Source organism: Eubalaena glacialis, chromosome 2, assembly GCF_028564815.1.
Source record: "Eubalaena glacialis isolate mEubGla1 chromosome 2, mEubGla1.1.hap2.+ XY, whole genome shotgun sequence".
Taxonomy (NCBI): Eukaryota; Metazoa; Chordata; class Mammalia; order Artiodactyla; family Balaenidae; genus Eubalaena; species Eubalaena glacialis.
Window position 1 is genome coordinate 34,050,047 of NC_083717.1, and position 6,676 is coordinate 34,056,722.

At 41.7% G+C, this 6,676-nt stretch overlaps 1 non-coding gene across 1 annotated transcript; it reads right to left on the bottom strand.

Annotated features, from left to right (window-relative positions):
- Positions 1–2,254: 2,254 nt before the first annotated feature.
- LOC133086368 (U6 spliceosomal RNA) lies at positions 2,255–2,361 on the bottom strand. The gene has a single exon (XR_009700124.1). It is a non-coding gene; the product is annotated as a U6 spliceosomal RNA (small nuclear RNA).
- Positions 2,362–6,676: the final 4,315 nt, after the last annotated feature.

Genomic DNA, 6,676 nt, shown 5'->3' on the forward strand with positions numbered 1-6,676 from the left:
CTTGAAAAAACAGCCACTTTGGAGAACAGTATGGAGGTTCCTTAAAAAAACTAAAAATAGAACTACCATATGACCCAGCAATCCCACTACTGGGCATATACCCCGAGAAAACCATAATTCAAAAAAAGTCATGTACCACCATGCTCATTGCAGCACTATTTACAATAGCCAGGACATGGAAGCAACCTAAATGTCCATCCACAGATGAATGGATAAAGAAGATGAGGCACGTATATACAATGGAATATTACTCCACCATAAAAAGAATCGAAATTGAGTTATTTGTAGTGAGGTGGATGGACATAGTGTCTGTCATACAGAGTGAAATAAGTCAGAAAGAGAAAAACAAATACCGTATGCTAACACATATATATGGAATCTAAAAAAAAAAAAAATGGTTTTGAAGAACCTAGGGGCAGGACAGGAATAAGACGCAGATGTAGAGAATGGACTTGAGGACACGGGGAGGGGGAAGGGTAAGCTGGGACGACGTGAGAGAGTGGCATGGACATATATACACTACCAAATGTAAAACAGCTAGTGCGAAGCAGCCACATAGCACAGGGAGATCAGCTCGGTGCTTTGTGACCACCTAGAGGGGTGGGATAGGGAGGGTGGGAGGGAGACGCAAGAGGGAGGGGATATGGGGATATATGTATATGTATAGCTGATTCACTTTGTTATATAGCAGCAACTAACACAACAGTGTAAAGCAATTATACTCCAATAAAGATGTTAAAAGAAAAATGGGTTGTTTTAGAAACCATAAAAAAAAACCACACACACACACAATGAGATACCGCTTCATACCAAATAAGATGGTATTATCAATAAAATAATAATATAATAATAATAATGGAAAATAAGAAATGTTGGTGAGGATGTGAAGGAAGACAAGCCTCATCGATTCCTGTATGTGTCATGTTGATGTAAGATGGTGCAGCCCCTCTGGAAAAGTGTTTGTCAATTCCTCAAAGTTATACGTAGAATTACTATATGACCCAGCAATAAGAAAAAAAATGTGGATTTCGTTTTGAAAAAGCGGTCCCATCCTCTTTTTGCATTTCTCAAAAAAGTGGACAGCTGCTTTAAAAAGAAGCGGCAGTGCTGTTCTTCTAAGAGTTGCTCAAACAGAAATGAACTGCTAGGCATGGTCTTATTTGCTGTCTAGGAATATGAATGCCACAAACCACAGACGAACACTGGACAAAGGCCCCGGCTGCACAGAGAGCAGGGAACTGGAATTAGCTTAGGAAAACCTAGATTCAAGTCTGGCCCTGCTATCATTTAAAGGCTGTGTGTCCTTAGAGGAGTCCTTTCACCTCTCTGGGCTTTTGTTGCCTCCTCTGTATAATGAGAGAATCGCAGCTTAAAGGGTTATTTATAAGAAGTAAACGGTATAATTTAAATGAAAGCTTTCCGGCGAGGGTCGGTAGGTGAGTGGCTCCATCTCTCCTCTGAGTTCAGGTGGCACGTCTTATCCACAAGCCCATTTCTCATGCCACTGCATCCTAAGTATATTTTGACTGATTGTTTTCCCCATGAGCTATTTATGAGCTATTTAGGCGGAGAGGAGGTGCTTATTCACTTCTGCTTTTCTTATACACAAATAATGGGAGTCCCTCCGCCTGATTGTTCAATGAATGAAGGAGTCAGTAAATGGGTAGGTGGGTGGATGGTGCAAACTTCAGCGTGTGCACAGTGCTGAGTAATGTACAAGGATGTGTGAGGTGAGGTGTGGCACTTATTTTTTTTTATTTTTTTATTTTTTATTGGAGTGTAGTTGCTTTACAATGTTGTGTTAGTTTCTGCTGTACAGCAAAGTGAATCAGCTCTATGTATACATATATCCCCTCTTTTTTGGATTTCCTTCCCATTTAGGTCACCACAGAGCATTGAGTAGAGTTACCTGTGCTATACAGCAGGTTCTCATTAGTTATCTATTTAATTTAATTTATTTATTTTTTATAGCAATTTGCCATTTTTATTGTACAGGCAGACCTCATCTTACTATGCTTTGCTTTCTTGTACTTGCCGATATTGCGTTTTTTACAAATTGGAGGTTCGTGGCAACCCTGCATTGTCAGATGATGGTTAGCATTTTTTTAGCAATAAAGTGTTTTTCAATGGAGATACGTACATTGTTTTACACACTTAATTGACTACAGAATAGTGTAAATATAACTTTTTTTTTAACACCTTTATTGGAGTATAATTGCTTTACAATGGTGTGTTAGTTTCTGCTTTATAACAAAAAAATATGGAACGCTTCACGAATTTGTGTGTCATCCTTGCGCAGGGGCCATGCTAATCTTCTCTGTATCATTCCAATTTTAGTATATGTGCTGCCGAAGCGAGCACTAGTTATCTATTTTATACATAGTAGTGTATATATATACGTATGCTGTATATAGACATACAAAGTGAAGTAAGTCAGAAAGAGAGAAAAACAAATATCATATAATATCGCTTATATGTGGAATCTAGAAAAATGATACAGATGAACTTATTTGCAAAGCAGAAAAGGAGTCACAGATGAAGAGAACAAACTTATGGTTACCAGGGTGGGAAGGGGGTGGTGGGATGAACTGGGAGATCAGTATAGCATTTAATCAGCTTCTCCCCAAACCCAGGATCGGAACGCCAGCCAATCCTTCACAGAATCCCAGACTTGCCCTGAGCCACCTGCTCTGCCATCCTGCCTCCAATTCCAGCTTCTTTCCAATCCTCTGATGCAGAGTTTTGCTTTTAAATGTATTGTCTCCTTTCATGGATTGTACCCAACCCTCATCATGACAACCTAGCCCCGTGGCTCTCAAAGTCGAGCAAGCATTAAGATCACCTAGGGGGCTTGTTAAAACACACATTTCTGGGCTTCACCCCTAGCATTTCTCATCCAGGACGTCTGGGGAAGAGCTTGAGAATTTGAAATTTTCTAACAAGTGTCCGGGTGGTGTTGATGTTGCTGGTGTGTGGGCCTCCCTTTGAGAACTACTAGTCTAGGTGGTGATCACCACTTCTCTTTTACAGGGACCCCCCGATCTGGGAGCTGTGGGGGGCAAATGGAAGTTATCTCCATGAGACTCTTGGGCAGCAGCCCCGTCAGAATATAAGGGAGAGGGACTTCCCTGGCGGTCCAGTGGTTGAGACTCCGTGTTCCCAATGCAGGGGGTCTGGGTTCGATCCCTGGTTGGGGGACTAGATCCCACACGCATGCCACTAAGACCCGGCGCAGCCAAACTAAATAAATATTTGAAAAAAGAATATAAGGTAGAAAGACGGGGAGGCTAGACTGTTTAGCTGACCTCCTGGGTAGGATCTTTCAAATAATCGGGATTTCAAGCCACTGGAGCCCCAGGGGCTTGGCAGCCAGTGATGTGAGGCTAAATGTTTAACAACTGGCCACTGAGGGTTTGGAGGGGGATGCCCAGATTTGTGGCACCTACCAATACCTGTGTATGAATACGCTGTAGCCAATCTCAAGCTACAGCTATATTACCTTGGGCAATCTTCAATTTCCCCAAATATAAAGGGCAGTGATAAAATACGTTGTCCGTGTCATCAGGTGTGTTAGCAATAATGCACATAGAATCCCAGGAGCAGAATGGACACCCAATAAGTGGTTATTCTTGTTTTCAAGATTCCCGCCAAAACTCCCCAGTAAGAATTTCTCCCAATGAATAATGTGTGTGATGCATTCAATCGCAGTGGATATATGTTTTCAAAGTCAAGCATTTTTGTTTTAGAACCTGTTTTAAACTGTGCTGGAAAACAAAATTTCAGCTAGCATTTGGCCTAGAAAAAGGGTAGAGAATGCTATGCCCCATTCGGAAAAAAGTTGATATGGTATTTTTCTCATTTACACTTATGGTCTCTTATTGTGCATCAGTGATATTAAGAATTTTTAAATGATCGATAATTATTCATTGACTATTACCAAACTGTTGCTCTTTTTCTTTGGTTATCATGAACAAAGTATTTGCCTGGAAGACAGTGCTTGAGAATTCTTCAAGTCCAAGAATATAGAACAGTGGGAAGCCAGACCCCTCCCCATCTTTCAGTACTGTTTCTAGAACAGCATTTTCTCCCATAGCAGCCATATGCTCTCCTAAAACATTGAATCAAATGACTCTGCAGAAAGAATGCCACCAAGTTTAAAATATGGGCTTGTGCAATGCAGGAAGAAAGAGTAGTCCTTGTAATGGCACGAGGATAAAGGAGGCCACTCTTACATAACTCAAATCCAATTTTATGACAAAACGTCATACATTTTACAATGAAAAGTCAGAAGTTCTGTTGAATGCAGATTTGTCTTTATTAAAATTATTTGGTTGCAGGTAAAGGGAAGCAACTCAAGTGGCTTCAGGACTAAAAATAGAGATGGGCTCCGGAATGCTTTGGGGAGCCCTAAGGCTTGAAGGTCACAGGACCGTTCATGGTACCCAAGAGCCAAAAAGCCCTCAGATACTCAAACTGTTCTCTCTCCCCATCTCTTTCTCCCTGTGTGTCTGTTTCATTCTTGCCTTTCTTCCATTTTTCTTTCTCTGCCTCTCCAGGAACAGGATGGAAAATGGCTGCCCCACACATTTAAGTATGTCTTCCCTAAATCCAAACAACTGTAGCCACATAGCAACACGGCAACTGCAGGGCACTCTGCTGGCAATGGGCAGTTCTCAGGGAAAGTGAGTCATGCCTTGGGTAAGCCATCCCCATAGTGTAAATCGTCAGGTTGGGACATAAATGGGGGATGCAGCCTTTGCCCTCAAGAAGCTTACTGTCCAGTGAGTGACACTACTCAAGTTGCACAGACAGCGATGGAAATGGCAAAATATCACCAGATCTGGAAGAGTGGTGCAGATAAAGTGCTGGGGGAGGTCAGAGGGAGAAGAGAGGGAAGAAATGGGAATAAATGGAGCATTGAAGGAATATTTCAACCAGCGTAGGAATTGGAAGGAATCCCAAACCCAAAGGGTGAAGCGGAGTCTAAGGGATAATCAAACAGCAACCGGGGAGACTGAACACAGTATCTAATGAGGGGCCGGGAATTAGATGAGGCAAAGCGGTTCAGAAGGAAAGCTGGGACTGAGCTTGTCCTGCAGTTTTCCTTTTGTGATGTGCATAGGAAAGTTGCGATCCTCAAAGAGCTGGCTCTGCAGAGTTACCCCGTGCCCATTCCTTGGATTCATCTTCAAAGAACCTCTCACGTTTTATCCTCATACTGACCTTCCCATTCTTGTTCTGACTAGTTGACATCTGGTGAGCAGTTTACCATGTGCCAGGTGCTGTGTTACCTATACTGTCTCAGCAGATTCCCGTAACAGTGCAATGAACTAGGTGTCATTATTCCCACTTTAAAGGCAAAGGTTAAGCAAGTTGCTTAGGGTGACACAGCGACTAAGTGACAGATCCAGGTCTGTGTGATGCCAACACCTGTGTTTTGTGATCACTCTAGTGTCTGTGGGTTCTGTCTCTTGCCTGTTAACTTCTGAGTTGTCACAAAAATAGCATCTGATGTATCACATTTTTCTGCCTCCACTAAGAAAATGACCTATAATTGCAAATTGCCTAAATAGGTTGAAAAGAAGCAGCTGAGACTGGTAAATCCATGCAAATTCCTGGAAAAAGTCTGGTACAAAATACAAGACAAGGGGCTTCCCTGGTGGTCCAGTGGTTAAGACTTTGCCTTCCAATGTGGGGGGTGCGGGTTCGATCCCTGGTCAGGGAGCTAAGATCCCACGTGCCTCGTGGCCAAAAAACCAAAACATATAACAGAAGCAATATTGTAACAGATTCAATAAAGATTTAAAAACCAACAACAACAACAAAAAACCCCCAAAATACAAGTTCAGCCTAGAAAACTCCCACCAGGTTTCTGCCCACTTTCTGCCTCTTGGGTCGAGAGTTCTTGAAATCTGCATGACCATGTGTTTTCATTGTAAAACTTCTCACAATAGCATTATAGCTCCAGTGGGGGATGCTATTGAAAGCAGAAGAGCATCTACATTTAGCACAGAAGGTAGGAAGGGAGCCTCTAAGTAGGAAAGTATGTGTGCTTAAACTTTTGACTCATTTAAATATGAAGAGAAATTTAAGCACTCTTTTGGTGTCAACAATTCCAACCTCATAAATTAGGAACAACTACAGTAAATGCATCTGACAGCATTTAAGCTATCCTTTTTTTTTTTTTTTTTTGGTCTAATTATAAAGCGTGGGGCTGAAGTCATTTGCTTTGATTTACCCAATTTTCTATTGTCAAGTGCTACCTCTATGCTTGATGTGATTATGTTAATGTGCTAATTAAGTTCAATGTCCTTTGTCGTACATTCTGCTTTCAGCAAAACACGAGAGTAGTTCTCGAAGTATGTTTTCTTTGTGTTCTGGGATAAATAGGGCAAATACCTTCCGAGGGCAGGAAATGTTATCTTTTGGGCTGAGCTGGCTTCGATACAATTTAATTTGAATAACTGAACATATTTATGAGGTACAAGAAGCAAATAAAAAAAGAGCATTCAAGCTGTGTGTTGCGCCTTGCTTTCACCATTCGAGCTGCAGTAACAGTGAGCATGCAGCTCTGGGGGTCATAATGTTTTGGGGGGGACACAAGCCGAGAATATTCTGCTTATGTTTCCCCCAAAGCCATCTTCTCCTTGAATTTATATCTTGTTGTATTTTTTCT